We start from the raw sequence: 21,153 nt of genomic DNA on the forward strand, positions 1-21,153 counted from the left end.
AATCAAAAAGCATCTTGTTATCCCCATAATATTTCTGCCACCATTGCTCCCAAAGATATATCTTGCCATGGCAGTCATTATGGTAGCTCTCATTCTGTATGGCTCTTCTTTCCCTGTAGCCTATAAAGCAACTTCTGGTACTATGAGACCTAACCAGCAGGGAAGAAAATTTCTGGTTAGAAACAATTTGCTTTCCCCATATCCTGTGACTATTTTCAGCAAATAGTTTTACCATCAATTTCTAAAGGACAGCTGTTGTGTAGCAGTTTCCCCTAAGGATAAATAACACTTTCATCTTGAAAGAAAACCACCTAAGAGAAATCATATAAAAGTGAAGGAAAGGACTTATTAGGATAGGCTATTAGAGGAAGTGAATCAATAGGTTGGTCTAAGTAGGGACAGAACACTTTGTGCTACAGGGAAGATCTGTTAAGACAGGAAGCAAACAATTCGCATAGTTCCAGAAAGTCTGAGAATCCAACTAGATTCATTAGGTCTCTCCCACCTCAAGAGTATATAAATGATTAAGACTACTGAGACTCACTCATAGTCAACCTAACCAAACATCTGTGAAGAAGCAAACTTCTCCAGTCAAACTGCCTGGCGGTGGCTCAGATCAATGGAACCACCTCGAAAGGACACTCTCCAACATATTGAGCTACTACTGCCTACATGCTGTACGGTGTGCTCCAGGTTTCAGGTTTAGTGAGATTTTCACCCATGAGAACTGTCTTCAGGTAACTAGCTTTGAGTAATGTTTGCTCCTATAAGTAACTTCTTACATTCTTATAAGTAACCTTGATAAAATTCATTGGTTCACCAAATTGGATATAGATATAATCATTACTTTCGTTTCTCATGGTCTAACGTTTTCCTACCTTTTTATATATAAAACCAACAGTATAATTTAATAATTTAGAAATTACATAAGGAACATAATTTTTGTTATTAATATATCCAATAATATGTTAAATTCTTGACATAATTCACATGGAGTACTGAGTTTTGAAGTGTCTTTTTTATTAATCATTTTATTTGTTTACATTTCAAATGATATTCCCCATCCTGGTTATCCCTTCACAAACCCCCATTGTATCATCCCTCTCCCCTTTACCTCTATGAGGGTGCTCTTCTACCCACTCACCCACTCACCCACTCCTGCCTCACCACTCTCGCATCCCCCTACTCTGGAGCATCAAACCTCCACAGGACCAAGGGCCTCCCCTCCCACTGATGTCAAATAAGGCCATCCTCTGCTACATATGTATCCGTAGCCATGGGTCTCTCCATGTATACTTTTTGGTTGGTGGTTTAGTCTCTGGGAGCTCTGGGTAGTCAAGTTAGTTAATATTGTTGTTCTTATGGGGTTTCAATCCTCTTCAGCTCCTTCAATCCTTTCCCTAGCTTTTCCATTGGGGTCCCTGGGCTCAGTCCAATGGTTGGCTGTGAGTGAACGCACTTTCTAAAGTGAATAGGTGTGTGTGTGTGTGTGTGTGTGTGTGTGTGTGTGTGAAAAATTTCAAGAGATATGTATTTGAAAATGTATTATACCTCTGTGAGACGTGGTCTATATTTTAAACACAAAATAATATTCTTAACTTTTCATCTGGTGGCTTAGAAACATTATCTTTTAGATCCTGAAATTATATATAAAATATTCTTAAGTATTAAATAAGAATATTGATCTCCATAAAAAGTATCAAGCAGATAGCTACCAAGTTACTAGTCTGAATATTTGAACCTCTTTGTGGTCTAGACTCACGTGTTAAAATTCCAAACCCAATGTTAATAATGGTTTAAGAGGTGGGGTCTTTACTAAATCTTCATGATTAGACTCAGGTATATCTTGGTCCTGTACTTTCTAACTACCATGGCTCTTAGAAATAAATGTCTTCTGTACATGAGCCTCCTGGTTCATTATATTTTTACAACAGCAGCCTGAAGAGAATGAAATGTATCCTCCCACACCCTTGTGGACAATCTTTGTCAATAAGATTTAAGATAATTATTAGAGAATAATGCAAATTACCCCATGACGCTTGACCATTGCTCCTCCTCTGATTCCTTCAGTATTTTTCTTGAGCAGTTCAGATCATAAGGAGGTGCTTTAAAAAGGATGAGCAGCCTCTTAATCATGCATATAAGAATACAAAATGTGAACATGAATTCAATCATAACAAATTCATTTAAGAATAACTGGGAATGTTATTCTTAGGGAAAAGAAGTCTGAATGAGAGTGGCAGAGAGTTTGCTGTGATATTGTGTTTTCTACAAATGTCAGAGGGGCTACACCCATAAAATCTCACCAACAAGGCTGTCCAAACATGAGCTTAACAAGAAGGATAGCAAATACACATGCTAATGTGGAAGGGTAATAGCCCATGAGGCCTTGACTCTAGAAAAAGACCTACAGGCAACAGACAGCCAGTTTGGGAAGGGAATTGAAAACTGGGAGAGTTCAGATTTTTGGTTCTAAACCTGTTGGTCCTAATACCTTTGGGGTTTGAACAACGCTTTCATGAGGATCACATATCATATATTTTCATTACAGTTCACAACAGTAGCAAAATTATAGTTATAAATTAACAGTGAAATAATTTTATGGTCAGGGGTCAGTCACCACAACATGAAGAACTGAATTAAAGGGTTGTAGCATTGGAAAAGCTAAGAACCACTGGTTTAGCTGGAAGAAAGGAAGGGGAAATGATATAATCCTAATTTTAATAATATTTTAGAAAATCTGTTTCTTTTGGAAGAAAAACATTTATAAATTCATTGTTCTTCTTTTAGAAAAATGTTACTCTTCTTTATTTTTCCCAGGGACTAGTGGAAAACAAAAATTATATTCCAATGAAGGCATGTTTAAACTTGAAATGCCAATTTAAGATTCTCACGAAAGATTAGAGTATTCCTGTTTGAAAACTTTGTGAAGTGTAAATTTATATTCTTATATAAAGTAAACATTGTTTGGGCCAATATAAAATTACTAGGTGTTATTTTTATAACAACTTTGGTTGTGTTTACATTGTGTTTAAAAACATGTCAGGCATGTGTCACCAACATTGACAGTGACTTCCATTTTCACCTCTTCCAGGAAATAATGAGACAAATAAGTAAAGCAAAGACAGATGTCTGACCATAGGCTAGCATCTGACATTTACCAGGCATAGACCCTTATGTGATGGTGATATTCAGAAATGTAGACCTCAGTATCTGTGTTCAGTATGCTGTATGTAATCAGTTATGCAAAACCTCTCTGTATTTCATTTTCCTAACCCCAAGAGAAGAGCAACTGAAAAACAATTACCACAGTGTGACTATAGTATTTTCCCTTTGAGAATGGCATTGAAATTTGATTGTTGTGGTCATAATGGTGGGAAGTTGGGAAGAATGCCTTTCTGGAAGGAGTTTTCCCTGTTAGGAAATCTATTAGTTGCTGTGAGAAGAGTCTGTTGTGAATGTCTTTTTCGCATTACTGTCATATTCTCCTCTACTATGGGGCTGCTGACTGAGTACAGCTATTATGTGTACATTAGAGGGAGAACATTTCAATCCATAGTACCTAGACGCCATCAGAGGGGACCCAGGAAAGTCCTGTATTCTCCAAAATAGCTGTCTGAAAGGGCTAAACCCTACAAGTGACAAGAGAAAAAATGTGGTCATTGAAAGGCAGGAAATGGAAGGAACCAGAAGATAAGGTACCAGAAGTACACACACTTCTACAGCCTTACCCATCAGGAAGTAGTTCTGTAGATCATGAGGCAGAATCATGAAGAAGCCTCACAGGGGATTGACTCTCTTGCCTTTCCAAATTCCTTAAGCTTTTACTGTAACTTACCCAATAGTACTCTGCTACATAAAGTGTGAAGATATAGCTTTGCTTTATAAGAAACATTGGTTAAGACCCAAGGCTTAACACTTATTCATGATATCCCTAGGGCTCTAATTAGGTTACCTGTCTTATTACCCACTCCCCATATTTTAAGTAGAAGTTGAAATTGTGATCTGATCACTCCCAGAACTCTGTCTCCATACCTGGCTGCTCCCCTGAAATCTCAGTCATACCATCTTGCTGTTAATGGCTACCACCACGCAGCAAACGCATAGATACTATCAACTCAGTGTTCTCTAATTTCCCACAATTAATCCACAAGCTAGACCAAACTGTCCTTGTTTTGCTCATTTCTCTTAGTAACTGATACACCATAAATACGTTTTCTAACCCAGGGACCTGAAAATGATCTTAATCCATCATTCTTATCCCACTCTCAACAAACCTTGAAAATTCTGCCTCTCTGTATGCCTCATAAACTTTATTGGCACAGTTGTTCCTAGCCATTTTCTTCACCTCCACACCCCTCAGTTCATTCTACTTAGAGTATTTCTTTGGAAGAACAATCTTAGTGACTTTTGTCATTCATTATGTCTGAGGTACATTTTTAGTAGATTTACTGTGACCATTATCTACTAATCCCTCATTAAAAAAGTACTAGTGTATTGTGCCTTCTACATCCTATTTCACATTTTTATACCAGCTTTGACTCTGGACTCCAGATTATTCAGGGGATTAAGATAGCAGCCTTACTAGATTTTTATTTCCCTATGCATCCTTTTAAATTGCATACCCCATCCTTCCACATTCCCATTTTCTCTATCTCACACAGTCTTATCTCTCTCTTCCCCAGCTTGTTAAATTTTCCTCACCTTTAGGCATCGCTACCCACCAAGGCTAAACAGACTCCCCCTTCCGTTTCTCCTCTCAGGTCAATGGTTTTTGCCATAATTGCCCCCACACCACCAAAAGCACTATTAGGTTTGCTGCTAAGACTTCTTCCTAGATCAGCTCTCTGCTTTCTTTGCTTATAATCTGTCTTCCTCTGAAGGTGGCACGGTAACTGGTTTAAAATTATCACAACTTATAAACACCTTTATAAATAGGTTCATGTCTCTGCTTTCTCTGTGTGTGTCTACTCCAGGAATAGCCAGTATCTTTCTCCCAGAAATTTGGATAACTGCCGTGCTCAGACTTTCCTCCACAGACACTTTTAGCAGATGCTACTTATGAAATCAAAAGTGGTAAGGTCAGAGTGACTTTTAAGATGTGAACTCGAAGGTAGACTATTTCATTGTCTTGTTCTAAGAAACGACGAGACATAGATAATGCAGTTATTATTCTGTATTTAAAGTTTGTCTCCCTTCTATCATTTATTCTGAGACTGGTGAAATAAAGTGTCAAAGCCCAGTCTTTAAGAAGTGATTTCATAGCAAGTGAGTAAATTAAACACTCATTTATGTTGCTTGCCAGGGAGCTGGGGTTACAAATCATTTTGCACTCACTTATACCACTTTCAGCTGAAATTTCTGCTCCTTCCTACAGGTCTCTCTACCTTAGATATTTTATTGTGTTGTAGACTATATGCGTTATACCTTTAAAATGTAATTTTAAGATTAATTTTAATTCATGTGTATAGTTTTGTCTCTGTGTATATATCAGGTGTGTGTGTGTGTGTGTGTGTGTGTGTGTGTGTGTGTGTGTGTGTGTGCTTTAGGAAGTCAGATGATCCCTTGGAGCTAGAGTTCCAAGCAGTTTTGCATTATGTATACATTTACTAAAATATATTTTATCAAATGTACATTTTACAAACATTTCTAAATTTTGTTGCATATTATGTATACTTTATATTATGTACATAATATATAATTAATATATATAACATTTATTTAAATTCTAAACACATAATTTATAAAATGCCCATTTAATAATATGTGTACAGAAAGATAACATTTTAAGTAAAATATTTTTAGTAAAAATATTTTAGTAAAAAATTTTAAATACCTTGTCTGAAGTTGGACAGGTCCATGGAAAATCTACAAAGGTTCTGCCTCAAATAGAACTCTTTGTATTTTTAATGTTTTTAGTGTAAAGTCCTGGCATGTTATCAACAGGATTAAACCATGTTTTTTGGAAATTCACATTCTCAGCCTTATTAAAGCTTTACATTGGGTGGGGGATAGTGGTTAGGAGAGTCAAGCTGTTCAGTGTACTGGCAAGTAAAAAATGCAGTGGTGAATGTGTTAGCACATATTTCCCTCAGGTGATGAGTTCATTAGTCAGTGTTCCATTGTTGTGAAGAGACATCATCATGAGGAAAGGAACCCTGAGAAAGGAAAACATTCCGCTGGGACTTTGCTTATAATATCAATGGTTTAAGTCATTATGATCATGAATGGAAGCATGGCAGCATACAGCAGTGTACTAAAGGAGTAGCTGAGAACTACTGATTTGTAGGCACTGACCCTGATTTGTAGGCAGAGAGAGAGGGGAGACTCTGGGATTAGCATGAGTTTTTGGAACATCAAAGCCCACCCCCAGTGACATGGTTTTTCCAGCAAGGCCATACCTCCGAATGCTTTTCATCCATTCAAACAACACCACTTCCTGGTGACTAAGAATTCAAATACATTAGCCTATGTATTTGTGCCACTATGTTATTAAAATTATGCACATAACATCTAAAGCTTTTGGTATATATTTCAATGCAGTTATTACACTTGTTGATTAAAACTATCGGCTGTCTTTAGAAAGTAGCAATATTCGGGAAATATAGACCCATACTTGCATGCAAATTAGTCATTAGATTAACTAACTAGACAATACTTGTAAACATTGTTTTATGGGGACTTACCAAGGAGGAATAGGGCTCTTAGATGATCTGAGTTATAGAATAATGATGGAAACAGGAATTGAAAGTAGAAATCCTTCCCCCAAGTCTACTTTAGAAAAAAATAGGTCTTCTAGATTTTAGAGAATTTATCTTTTCATATGTATTTGTTTTTTTGCTTTATTTATTTATTTATTTACATCCCAAATGTTGCCCTCCTCTTTATTCCCCCTTCCCAGAGTTCTCCCCATCCCTGTTGCCTCTGAGGGCCTGCTCCCCCACTCTCCCACCCCTGGCATCCTCTTCCACAGAGACCAGACAAGGCAGCCCTCTGCTACAGATGTGCTGGGGCCCTGGGACCAGCAGTCTACTGTGATGTTTGTCTATGTGTGCAGGACATGCATCTGCATGCACTTGAGAGTGTGGATTCACTCTGCTGTGCATGCAGAGTCAGAGGTCAACTTTGGCTGTCGTCTTCTAATGCTGCTCTCTTATTTTTTCAGACAGTATCTCTCACTGAACCCAGATTTTATTGTTCTGTATAGACTGGGTAGAGAATCTGCCTTTTTCTATTGCCCAGAACCAGGGTTAAAAATATGTGCAATCACATTTAACTTTTATGTTGACGCTGGAGTTCCATATCCTGATTTATATGGTAAACAGTTTATTCACTGAACTATCTCTCCAACCCCCCTCTTTTTTTCTTAAGAGCAGGTTGTTAAAAGTTGTACATATTTAGAATTGTACAGACAAAACTATCACTACTCTTTGATTACTTTGACAGATGTCCTTGTTTATTTCAACAAAACTTAGCTCTGTTTTCTGTTACCACCTTTGCCTATTGCTATCCCCATCTTAAAGCCCTTTTGTTATATCATCAGGGACTGGAGAAGTCCTTCTCCCTCTCCCCTTCCCTCTGCTCCTCCCCCTCCCTTGCCCCTCCCTCTCCTCCCCTCTCTCTCTTTCTCTCTCTCTCTCACACACACACACACACACACACACACACACACACACACACACCCTGGTGGCACTTTTCCCTTCTTCAAAAGTTCGACAGGAATAAGTAGAAGATTTACTATAATGTATGGATGTGCAGGATCTCCAAAGAATTAGAAAATCATCTTTTCTTTAAACTCGGCTCTCCTCTGCTCTATGATCTGAACGTACTGAGGACTGAGTTTGGTGAGTTCATTATTAAACAGTTATTCAAATCTATTCTTACACCCTTTTGCTTCCCCTGCCCAGCTGTCTCTTAATTAGTGTTGTAATCAGACCATCAAGAGATTGCTAGGATTCCAGTCAGGTGAGTGATAACCTAATCCAGCAAAGTTAAAGACCTTTCTTAGAAGGAGTATTTACTGTAGAATTTCCCTCTGGGTTTGACTTTAATCTATGTAATGAGAAAATGCAACATAGTTCACATTTTCTGGAGATAATGAAGCTATATATGGCCTGCCTGCATACAAAGTTACAGAGCAAATGTTGATAACTACGTAGCAATTAATTATGCAAACATCTTCATCAGCCACCAGCTATTACTTATCTGTGTCTGCTTAACAACCAAGCCAGTGCATGCGGATGAGGAGAATAAGACCTTTAAATTAGATTAATTTCATTCCTATTATGGTGCTGGGATTCCTCTCGTAAGTCTTTCTTGCTGGTGAATATTCTTTTATGGAGCTTCATCCGTTCATGTAGTAATTTCAGAGAGAGATGTCATTCAAAACAAACAAAGAAAAGTTCGTAAAGCGATTGCCAGAATTAGTACTTATAATCACTGTGTAGGCATTAATATTTACAGCTATAATAAAAATAAATATCCATAGAAACTCTCACAAATTTCACTGGACTTATATCTGAGGCATATGGCCTTAGAAAAGGCCTAAAAGCCTGAATTGTTAGGGGATTTGTGGGCAGTATATGGATTGCATACAAAAAATGGATGCTTATTCTTTGGGCGGCTAAAATGTCAGTTTGAAGAATTTGTATCTCCTGATAGTCCTAAAAATATCAGCATAGCTATGTTCTTTAGTCAGGATGCAAAGGGTTTGGATCTCCCGATATTCCTGAAAATATCAGCATAGCTATGCTCTCTAGTCAGGATGCTAGCCCTCATATGTATCTATTAGTGTGCTCAGAGGGAAGAGGTGGACATGCTATTCAAATATTTTGAAAGTTCTTAATTTAAAAAGGCAATAATAAAAACGATCATGAAAAGACCTAGATGAGTACTAATGTTTTGTTAGAGATATGTTTTATAGTCTCAGCCATTTGAATTCTTGATCGTCAGTTGGTGATTTAGGAACGTTTAAGTGGTACAGCCTTGCTAGAGGAAAAATGTCACAGGCTTTGAGGATAAAACACCTCATCCACTTACTCGGTACATTCTCTGCTGCCTGCTTGTGATTTAAGACAAACTCTGCTTCTGTCTTCAACCTCCATACCTGTTCTCCTGTTGCCTTCACCATTATGAACTTCAAATGCTGGAACCATAAGCTAAAATAGCATTTTCTTTTATAAACTGCCTTGGTAACGGTGTTCTATCACAGCTCCAGAACAGTAACTAATATACAGGGATGAAAGGGAGGGCCAGTCAGCACCAACAGGAGTGAGAGTTAAAAGAGCTGAGTCATCATAGCCACAATATTGTGAGTGTCAGCCGCCAGCCAGCATAACTTTACTGCCCAGTCTTGCTTCTATGACTTACTGGCTCTTCTCATTTGGGAAAACCAACTGGAAACCAGAGGACATAGGAATACTCTATTGGAGTCCATAAAAATGTAGTTTGGACATTTATGGGAAAGAAAAGCAAAAAATCAGGTGAGAGATAGCTAGCAAGTTACTATAAGAAATTGTGCATCACCATGACAACTGCATTAGAATAGGAAGTCTCACAGGTACAAAGAGAGGCAGACAGTTCTGAGTCAATACTAAACCCACCTGGAAAAACTTGCTGTGCAAACATGGTGAAACTATGTGTGGAATCCCATATCTGAAGAGACAGATGGCTTTGGCCAGCCTCGGAAATATTGTGAGCTCTAGGTCAACCAAGGAGGTTACAAAGCTAGACCTTTTATTTAAAAATATCTACGTAAGTATTTTATTTAAATATATCAACTTCAGGTAATGCCAAGAAAGCTATTTGATCAATATCCATTTTTACAGAAAAACAATGCCCTTTTTATATTCACCAATAATTCTTTTCTGCTTAGAAACTGTTATGATATGAAGTAATTGATAAAATGGTAACTAGGTTTCTAAATGTGTTTTATGGTCGGGAGATATGAAATAAGTAGGGACAGCCACGCCTACTGCATGCATAGTATCATTTGATAGGAAAGCTATTCAAGGACAAAAATTAACATTTTTTCAGAAAAACATTAAGGCGTACATTCATTGGAATATATTTACTTTGGCATGTGCATGCAAACATGTGCACACCCAAAACGATATTAATTCAATCATAAAAAGAGCAAAACTTTATACATCGTGTTGTCTGGGAATGTGACAAGTCAGGAGATAGGGAATGAATCATAATAATCATAATAATGAGGCTATCTTTCAAGACTCTAGCAGTTAGAATTCAGCACCAAATTACCAACTTCAAATTGCGACTTGGTGCATGTGAGAATGCACACCCAGCAAGCCACAGGGCTCTTGTTTAAGATCTATATTGCATTATTTTTCCCTGTCCCTGTAATTGAATACCTGAGGAAAACAATGGGAGGGAAGAGTTGTTCAATTCGGTTTGTGGTTCTGCGGATGTAGGTTACTGTGGTGAGAAGCGAAGCAGCGGGAGGTGGTGGCAGATGTGTGCTGCTGAAGTGCAGTCGGCTCACATCTCTGAGGACCAGGAAATAGAGCCTGACAGGAGGGCTCCTATGTTCTCAATGTCCGAAAGGATCCTCCGCCTAACAAAACAGGGTACCAGCTGGGGATTAACCAACTGTTCACACACATGAGCAATGGGGACTTTTCCCATTCCAACATCTTTGTATCCTATCAATATGTACTGCTGTGAGAGATGCGGGCGTCTGCCTGAAGTTTCAGTTCGGGTGCTTTGATGCCGTGTAGCGTGGCTATGCATCCTGAGTTCCTTCCCGACAGACTGGTTATCTCTGAGTGGCTAGATGTAGGAGTAACTTTCGCTAACTGTTTCCTCAGTTTCTGAACTTTCAACAAGGGAGATTCGTCGCTCTTATTTTTAAAATGTATTTTTTGCTTTTCTGGAGTTCCTTACTTTTAAAAGGTACCATTTGCTTTTCTGAAATAGATATAGCTATGTGGTATGATTTGCTTCAGGTGTCGACCCTGTAGTTTCTTAGACAGAAGGAAGCATGAGAATCACAAGACTCGGTTAATACAACTTACAAGGCTGGAACGATCAAAAAGTTACAGATTCTCAAACCTCTTACAAGGTTATAAAAGCCATGGAAAGTTGCCGGGCAGGAAGCTCTAGGGAGACAGCTTTCAAGAGCAGTCATCCATGGTATGGAGCTGCCTTTGAGTCACCCATAACCCTGTAAGGAACCTCAAAAACCTAGCCTTTCATCGGTATACATATTCCTTCCCATCTCCTCAGAAGTCATACACTTGTCAGGATTCATTCGAACATGCTCAGAACTCCTTATCCGGTAACTAATCCTCTTCCTGACAATAAAGATCAATTAGGTCAGAAAGAGCCTCATCTACGGTCGCTACTCAATTCTACGCGGCAGCAAAGCACATTTTGAATTTTTAAAATTGATTTTCTAAGTATATGACAGAATTGTATAGACAGTAACTCTTTGGTAGCTGGACAGGCAACTCAATTGTTTTCTAGCACACACAACAGGTGGAATACCAATGTCCTCATCCATTTTATTTGCTCTGTTATAGAATAACCCCTTCTGAGCTGTTACATCTTGTATCAGCAGTGTAGCTCATAAGCTGCTGAGCAGTATTTTAGCCAAGGAACAATTCTCTGCTTAGGAGTTTTGAGGCAGATAAGGATTACTCTTTTGAATATGCTGTTGTTACAGCTTTGAACCCCAGTTTTTTTTCCAGGCATGCATCGAAGGCTTAAAAAGAGCAAGCTTAATACAGAGTATTACTGGATTACTGAGCACATCCCGATTCTGTGATCAGATTTTTCACTGTCAGTTTCTTAACTGTAGTTCACAGGGAAGTGTCAACCTCCATTAATCAGAGCTCGGCTCTCTACCAGTTATTAAGATTTTCTGATTTTTTTTTAAAGCCCTGCAGATAGGGAAGTCCATGTGCTGTATGTTGTTCATGAACAAAAATCAAGGCAGTGTCATATATTCTGTGAAGGGTTCTTTTAGCAAAATTACATAACGTTATGAATAAGCCTCTCTCTTACTGCCTTGTATGCTAATTAAGTCTTGGTGGCTTACTTGTTAAAGGGCAGATTTCTGTGATGATGACCGCATGGAACCATATGCCTGTGGTTGTTTTCCTAAAAATTTATTTTTACATTTATTGGTAGATTATAAGTGTACATGTTTGAAAAATAGTATCCTTTGTTTCTGATATGCTCTTGGGTAACATCAATGTTGCTGGCAGCAGTCCACCTTTTGAGAAACATGAGTATGGAAAGATGGAGGGCAATTTTTTTCTTTGTCTATGTCTGTAGCTACCATAATACTAAACATTATTCCTTATTGAGGTAGATGAATCTGAGTAACAAGAGTATCTGAAATGGAACTGTCTTGTTGCTATTCACCAAAGGAAAAGGGAAGTCTGGCAACAAAATCTCAGTCAGTGTTCTCTTTAGCAAGAGAACACATTCTATCAACAGAGGTAAGATTTACATGGTTGCATGGTTGCTCACCTCTGGGGTGAGCAGAAGATTTCTACTAGATAAAGGAGAGACAGAAATAACATCTATGAGCATCTATTAAATAGCCACAGAGAAAAGAAATATTTGTCTTGCACATAATATACAATTCAACCCCCAGTGTTTGATTTCACCAATGTATATGTGGCACCTGCTTCCCAGAGCACTATATTGTGATCTGGGAGAAGATACTAAGTAGTATATCCTTTGGATTCTCCTTTCAATGCCTTCCAGACAAGTTGGGAAATTATATATGCATGCCACAATATTATGAATAAGAAACAGGTATGATTGGGTTGAAGGAGAGTTCTAATACACTATAGACAGATAATGACAGCTGATTAATCAAGAACTTCAATATAGCAAATAAAAAGACTTCTGAATATTCTCAGTACAAAGAAATCATGTATCTCAGGTGACATGTATACTTACTACCATGATTTGATCATTACAAATCGTTACGTGGATAGAAATGCCACTATAATGTATAAATATGTTCAAATTACTATATTTCAATTATGATAGGTATGAGTAAACATAGGGCTTACAAGTGTGACATAGTATTCTAGATATGAAATTGGAACTGATGACCTCATATTTGGATGGGTGCTAGAAGATCAGGACTTCTACCGCTGTCCCACACTATCCCCATTCTCCAGTCTCCACAATGCTTAGTGACTGTTTCTGCTTTGCCCAGTGTCTAAAAGGCTTTCCAGCATTTTCAGCTATACCTCTCTTCATTCTGTTTGTTAAAAATAAATCACCATCAGGAAAACTTCTTCACTGCTGTCTATCCGCAAACCAACCATCTCATGACTCCCACCACCTGACTCTCCCTCTCCAATTCTCCAACCTTCTCAAAGCACACATCTAGACCACTCAAAAGTGCTTCTGGGCCTTTTGTAATTTATTCTCTATCCTTTGCAAGATCAAGTTATTCACCCAGAAGGATCGCTCACTGTGTACTTACAAACACTCTTTAGAGCTGTCCAGACTTCTTTTTACAAAAGAAAGACACTAAAACTTCTTTGACATGCTTGCATGCAAACTGCTATCTTATTCATTCCCAGCATAAGTCTTCAATTCAGAGTGCTTTTTCTTTATGTACCCTGAACCAAGACTTGTCTCCCACAGGCAGGCAGGAAAAATATGCTTTCATTTCTCTCCATCCATTAACCCAGTTTTATTCTTCCAAATCTGGAGGTCCATTTCTAACCTTATCCCCAAGAGCTTCCAGTAGCCTGTGACCTGATGATCACCTGCTCTCTTTAGGGAGCCTTCTCTTCACCTCCTCACCAACATGACTGCTTTCCCTGAAAAATTACTGGAAGCTTCTTACAAGTGAAACCTCAAATTTTTGTAGCTTCCAGGGCTCCTTTCTCCTCTCCATTTCTCTCCTTCTGTCTCATTCAGCTTCTGGAGGTTTCACTTGGTTCACATATTTTAAATGAATGGCAGCCCAAGCTATGGTTCTTGTGAATTGGAAGTGTGGGGCAGGAGGATTACAATTTAAGGTTGGCCTGGAACAGAAAAATGGTGCTAGGCCAGTCTGGGCAACATAGTGAGATCTTGTTCCAAATCAAATGTAGAAAGAAAGGGCTCTATCTCTGTGTAAGTGTTTGCCTAAATTACACAAGGCCCTGGACTCAGTTCTACTCAATGAAAGAAAGAATAAATGGATAAATGAATTACTAAACTTAAAATACAAAGTGTTTGAGCCTTGGAGATTTTTTTCTGATTATAAGGTGAAGGAAGATTCCTGATATAGAATGCAGCACTGAACAAGGTGGCAATGTCTCCAAGCCATTTTCTACTAAGGCTTGCGCCTAAATAGTCAGGACTATGGCAGTCTTATCACAATAAAACCAAGAATAGGGCTGAACTTGCTGGTGGGAGAAATACAAAGCATAGGCCCTACTCAACACTCTCTGTGCATACTTTGGACTTTACATAAACTACATAGAAGCATACAAAAGCTGGGTGGGTTGGAGATGGAGAAACAAAGAGATGACATTCAGCTTTGAGATTAGGGTTTAATCAGTAGCATCAGAGAAGATTTCCATTGTTAAGAGAAATGAATGGGGTGACTATACCAAACAGAGAGCAGCAGCAATGTGGACAGGCATTGCCATTTGTGGGATGTAGGATGATGAAGAGCCAGGCAGGTACACTCTAGTTCTATACCTGTTAAATTTTGCTTGTTAAATCCATCTGTCCAAGGCATTTGTGTTTTAGACCTGAAGTTTAGCACAGTCATCTGAAGGATGTCCAACCTGGCTATGAGAGACATGAAAGGTATATGCATCCAGAGTTACGAAACCCATCATCATCTGGCTCCATGTGCCTCCCTGCCTCTACCCGATTTATACAACACAGCTTCGTTGTGGAAAAATTAATACATAATCAAGAACTACTGAGAATTGACTAAACTGCTCCATTAAAACAAACCTTCATCTTATAATTACTACCTTATAAAAAGTGCGGTGTGTGTGTGTGTGTGTGTGTGTGTGTGTGTGGTATATGTACCTGTACATGTCTGTGTATGCATGCATGAGTTGAGGTCAGAGGTTGACATTAGGTGCCCTTCTCTTTTATTTTTTATTTAAAGATTTATTTATTTACTGTATATGAGTACACTGTTGCTGTCTTCAGATGCACCAGAAGAGGGCATCAGACCTCATTACAGATGGTTGTGAACCACCATGTGGTTGCTGGGATTTGAACTCAAGACCTCTGGAAGAGCAGTCTTAACCACTGAGCTATCTCTCCAGCCCGCCCTTCTCTTTCTATTTTCACCTTAGGTTTTGCGATAGTCTCTTCTCTGAACCTGCAACTTACCTATTGGCTATACTGGCCAGCAAGCTTTTGGGATCTGTCTTTCTCAGATTCTTCAAAACAATGAGATTTCAAATAAGTGGTCATGCTGGACTTTTTATGTAGGTACTGTGGGATCAGTATCTCAGTTCTCATGGCTGTGTGAAAGCACTTTATTTCCTAAGATATCTCCTTTGTTCTTTATTAAAACTTTCCAAGTAACTTGATAACTTGCAGATCTTATTATAAAATGAGTCAAACACTTTCCCCCCATTCTTTCTTCCTTCCTTCTTTTTAATTTCCTTCTTTAATTTTGTTAGAATTTGGAGGCAAGTGTAAAATTCTCTAGCTAAATTTTGAAGAAATTCATATTTTAAGAATCCACAAATTGAGGAGGAGACTAGAATGGAAAGAGGAAGAGACAGGAAGGATAGAGAGAACAGTCACAGTGGAGAGAAAACGGAAGCTGACGTTAAGATTCCACTCTGTGTATTTACAGAGTTTTGCTATCTCAACTGTCATAATCATCCATTACTGTTATTGGAAGAGCAAAGAACAAAAGAGAAGGAAGAAAAGTTGAGATCACCTCTGCAATACACTGTGTGCACCACTGAAGATGTTCTTATCAAGGAAACAGATCTTTTATAGAGTACTATAGAGAGAAATAATTATTTTAGAGTTCTCTGCACCCAAATCCTGTGGGAGGGAGAGCTAAACCTTCAGAGAGGCAGACACGCCTGGGAAACCAGAAGAGACTGCACTCTGCACACATCTCGGACGCCAGAGGAAAACACCACAAGCCATCTGGAACCCTGGTGCACTGAAGCTCCCGGAAACGGCGGCGGAGATCTTCCTGGTTGCTGCCGCCGCAGAGAGCTCGTGGGAAGCACCCCACGAGCGAACTTGAGCCTCGGGACCACAGGTAAGACCAACTTTTCTGCTGCAAGTGACCTGCCTGGTGAACTCAAGGCACAGGCCCACAGGAATAGCTGAAGACCTGTAGAGAGGAAAAACTACACGCCCGAAAGCAGAACACTCTGTCCCCATAACTTGCTGAAAGAAAACAGGAAAACAGGTCTACAGCACTCCTGACACACAGGCTTATAGGACAGTCTAGCCACTGTCAGAAATAGCAGAACAAAGTAACACTAGAGATAATCTGATGGCGAGAGGCAAGCTCAGGAACCCATGCAACAGAAACCAAGACTACATGGAACCATCGGAGCGCAATTCTCCCATCAAAACAAACATGGAATATCCAAACACACCAGAAAAGCAAGATCTAGTTTCAAAATCATATTTGATCATGATGCTGGAGGACTTCAAGAAAGACGTGAAGAACTCCCTTAGAGAAACACAGGAAAACATTAATAAACAAGTAGAAGCCTACAGAGAGGAATCGCAAAAATGCCTGAAAGAATTCCAGGAAAACATAAATAAACAAGTAGAAGCCCATAGAGAGGAGACACAAAAATCCCTGAAAGAATTCCAGGAAAACACAATCAAACAGTTGAAGGAATTGAAAATGGAAAGAGAAGCAATCAAGAAAGAACACATGGAAACAACCCTGGATATAGAAAACCAAAAGAAGAGACAAGGAGCTGTAGATACAAGCTTCTCCAACAGAATACAAGAGATGGAAGAGAGAATCTCAGGAGCAGAAGATTCCATATAAATCATTGACTCAGCTGTCAAAGATAATGTAAAGCAGAAAAAGCTACTGGTCCAAAACATACAGGAAATCCAGGACTCAATGAGAAGATCAAACCTAAGGATAATAGGTATAGAAGAGAGTGAAGAATCCCAGCTCAAAGGACCAGTAAATATCTTCAACAAAATCATAGAAGAAAACTTCCCTAACCTAAAAAAAGAGATACCCATAGACATACAAGAAGCCTACAGAACGCCAAATAGATTGGACCAGAAAAGAAACACCTCCCGTCACATAATAGTCAAAACACCAAACGCACAAAATAAAGAAAGAATATTAAAAGCAGTAAGGGAAAAAGGTCAAGTAACATATAAAGGCAGACCTATCAGAATCACACCAGACTTTTCGCCAGAAACTATGAAGGCCAGAAGATCCTGGACTGATGTCATACAGACCCTAAGAGAACACAAATGCCAGCCCAGGTTACTGTATCATGCAAAACTCTCAATTAACATAGATGGAGAAACCAAGATATTCCATGACAAAACCAAATTTACACAATATCTTTCTACAAATCCAGCACTACAAAGGATAATAAATGGTAAAGCCCAACATAAGGAGGCAAGCTATACCCTAGAAGAAGCAAGAAACGAATCGTCTTGGCAACAAAACAAAGAGAAGAAAAGCACACAAACATAACCTCACATCAAAATATGAATATAACAGGAAGTAATAATCACTATTCCTTACTATCTCTCAGCATCAATGGCCTCAACTCCCCAATAAAAAGACATAGATTAACAAACTGGATATGCAATGAGGACCCTGCATTCTGCTGCCTACAGGAAACACACCTCAGAGACAAAGACAAACACTACCTCAGAGTGAAAGGCTGGAAAACAACTTTCCAAGCAAATGGTCAGTAGAAGCTAGATGGAGTAGCCATTCTCATATCAAATAAAATCAATTTTCAACTAAAAGTCATCAAAAAAGATAAGGAAGGACACTTCATATTCATCAAAGGAAAAATCCACCACGATGAACTCTTAATCCTAAATATCTATGCCCCAAATACAAGGGCACCTACATACGTAAAAGAAACCTTACTAAAGCTCAAAACACACATTGCACCTCACACAATAATAGTGGGAGATTTCAACACCCCACTCTCATCAATGGACAGATCATGGAAACAGAAATTAAACAGTGATGTCGACAGACTAAGAGAAGTCATGAGCCAAATGGACTTAACAGACATTTATAGAACATTCTATCCTAAAGCAAAAGGATATACCTTCTTCTCAGCTCCTCATGATACTTTCTCCAAAACTGACCATATAATTGGTCAAAAAATGGGCCTCAACAAGTACACAAAGATAGAAATAATCCCATGCATGCTATCAGACCACCACGGCCTAAAACTGGTCTTCAATAACAATAAGGGAAGAATGCCCACATAAACGTGGAAATTGAACAATGCTCTACTCAATGATAACCTGGTCAAGGAAGAAATAAAGCAAGAAATGAAAGACTTTTTAGAATTTAATGAAAATGAAGGTACAACATACCCAAACTTATGGGACACAATGAAAGCTGTGCTAAGAGGAAAACTCATAACGCTGAGTTCCTGCAGAATGGAACAGGAAAGAGGATATGTCAGCAGCTTGACAGCACACCTAAAAGCTCTAGAACAAAAAGAAACAAATACACCCAGGAGGAGTAGAAGGCAGGAAATAATCAAACTCAGAGCTGAAATCAACCAAGTAGAAACAAAAAGGACCATAGAAAGAATCAACAGAACCAAAAGTTGGTTCTTTGAGAAAATCAACAAGATAGATAAACCCTTAGCCAGACTAACGAGAGGAAACAGAGAGTGTGTCCAAATTAACAAAATCAGAAATGAAAAGGGAGACATAACTACAGATTCAGAGGAAATTCAAAAAATCATCAGATCTTACTATAAAAGCCTATATTCAACAAAACTTGAAAATCTACAGGAAATGGACAATTTCCTAGACAGATACTAGGTACCGAAGTTAAATCAGGAACAGATAAACCAGTTAAACAACCCCATAACTCCTAAGGAAATAGAAGCAGTCATTAAAGGTCTCCCAACCAAAAAGAGCCCAGGTCCAGACGGGTTTAGTGCAGAACTCTATCAGACCTTCATAGAAGACCACATACCAGTATTATCCAAACTATTCCACAAAATCGAAACAGATGGAGCACTACCAAATTCCTTCTATGAAGCCACAATTACTCTTATACCTAAACCACACAAAGACCCAACAAAGAAAGAGAACTTCAGACCAATTTCCCTTATGAATATCGACGCAAAAATACTCAATAAAATTCTGGCAAACTGAATCCAAGAGCACATCAAAACAATCATCCACCATGATCAAGTAGGCTTCATCCCAGGCATGCAGGGATGGTTTAATATATGGAAAACCATCAACGTGATCCATTATATAAGCAAACTGAAAGAACAAAACCACATGATCATTTCACTAGATGCTGAGAAAGCATTTGACAAAATTCAACACCCCTTCATGATAAAAGTCCTGGAAAGAATAGGAATTCAAGGCCCATACCTGAACATAGTAAAAGCCATATACAGCAAACCAATTGTTAACATTAAACTAAATGGAGAGAAACTTGAAGGAATCCCACTAAAATCAGAGACTAGACAAGGCTGCCCACTCTCTCCCTACTTATTCAATATAGTTCTTGAAGTTCTAGCCAGAGCAATCAGACAACAAAAGGAGGTCAAGGGGATACAGATTGGAAAAGAAGAAGTCAAAATATCACTATTTGCAGATGATATGATAGTATATTTAAGTGATCCCAAAAGTTCCACCAGAGAACTACTAAAGCTGATAAACAACTTCAGCAAAGTGGCTGGGTATAAAATTAACTCAAATAAATCAGTAGCCTTCCTCTACACAAAAGAGAAACAAGCTGAGAAAGAAATTAGGGAAACGACACCCTTCATAATAGACCCAAATAATATAAAGTACCTCAGTGTGACTTTAACCAAGCAAGTAAAAGATTTGTACAATAAGAACTTCAAGACACTGAAGAAAGAAATTGAAGAAGACCTCAGAAGATGGAAAGATCTCCCATGCTCATGGATTGGCAGGATTAATATAGTAAAAATGGCCATTTTACCAAAAGCGATCTACAGATTCAATGCAATCCCCATCAAAATACCAATCCAATTCTTCAAAGAGTTAAACAGAACAATTTGCAAATTCATCTGGAATAACAAAAAACCCAGGATAGCTAAAACTATCCTCAACAATAAAAGGACTTCAGGGGGAATCACTATCCCTGAACTCAAGCAGTATTACAGAGCAATAGTGATAAAAGCTGCATGGTATTGGTACAGAGACAGACAGATAGACCAATGGAATAGAATTGAAGTCCCAGCAATGAACCCACACACCTATGGTCACTTGATTTTTGACAAAGGAGCCAAAACCATCCAATGGAAAAAAGATAGCATTTTCAGCAAATGGTGCTGGTTCAACTGGAGGTCAACATGTAGAAGAATGCAGATCGATCCATGCTTATCACCCTGTACAAAGCTTAAGTCCAAGTGGATCAAGGACCGCCACATCAAACCAGACACACTCAAACTAATAGAAGAAAAACTAGGGAAGCATCTGGAACACATGGGCACTGGAAAAAATTTCCTGAACAAAACACCAATGGCTTATGCTCTAAGATCAAGAATCGACAAATGGGATCTCATAAAACTGCAAAGCTTCTGTAAGGCAAAGGACACTGTGGTTAGGACAAAATGGCAACCAACAGATTGGGAAAAGATCTTTACCAATCCTACAACAGATAGAGGCCTTATATCCAAAATATACAAAGAACTCAAGAAATTAGACCGCAGGGAGGCAAATAACCCGATTAAAAATGGGGTTCAGAGCTAAACAAAGAATTCACAGCTGAGGAATGCCGAATGGCTGAGAAACACCTAAAGAAATGTTCAACATCTTTAGTCATAAGGGAAATGCAAATCAAAACAACCCTGAGATTTCACCTCACACCAGTGAGAATGGCTAAGTTCAAAAACTCAGGTGACAGCAAATGCTGGCGAGGATGCGGAGAAAGAGGAACACTCCTCCATTGTTGGTGGGGTTGCAGACTGGTACAACCATTCTGGAAATCAGTCT

The 21,153-nt window shown here is 38.7% G+C and overlaps 1 protein-coding gene across 1 annotated transcript in view; it reads right to left on the bottom strand.

Moving 5' to 3' along the window:
- The window catches only part of Nkain3 (Sodium/potassium transporting ATPase interacting 3), a 679,349-nt gene that overhangs the window by 261,397 nt on the left and 396,799 nt on the right, over positions 1–21,153 (bottom strand).

This window comes from Rattus norvegicus, chromosome 5 (genome assembly GCF_021556685.1).
Source record: "Rattus norvegicus strain SHRSP/BbbUtx chromosome 5, alternate assembly SHRSP_T2T, whole genome shotgun sequence".
Classification (NCBI taxonomy): Eukaryota; Metazoa; Chordata; class Mammalia; order Rodentia; family Muridae; genus Rattus; species Rattus norvegicus.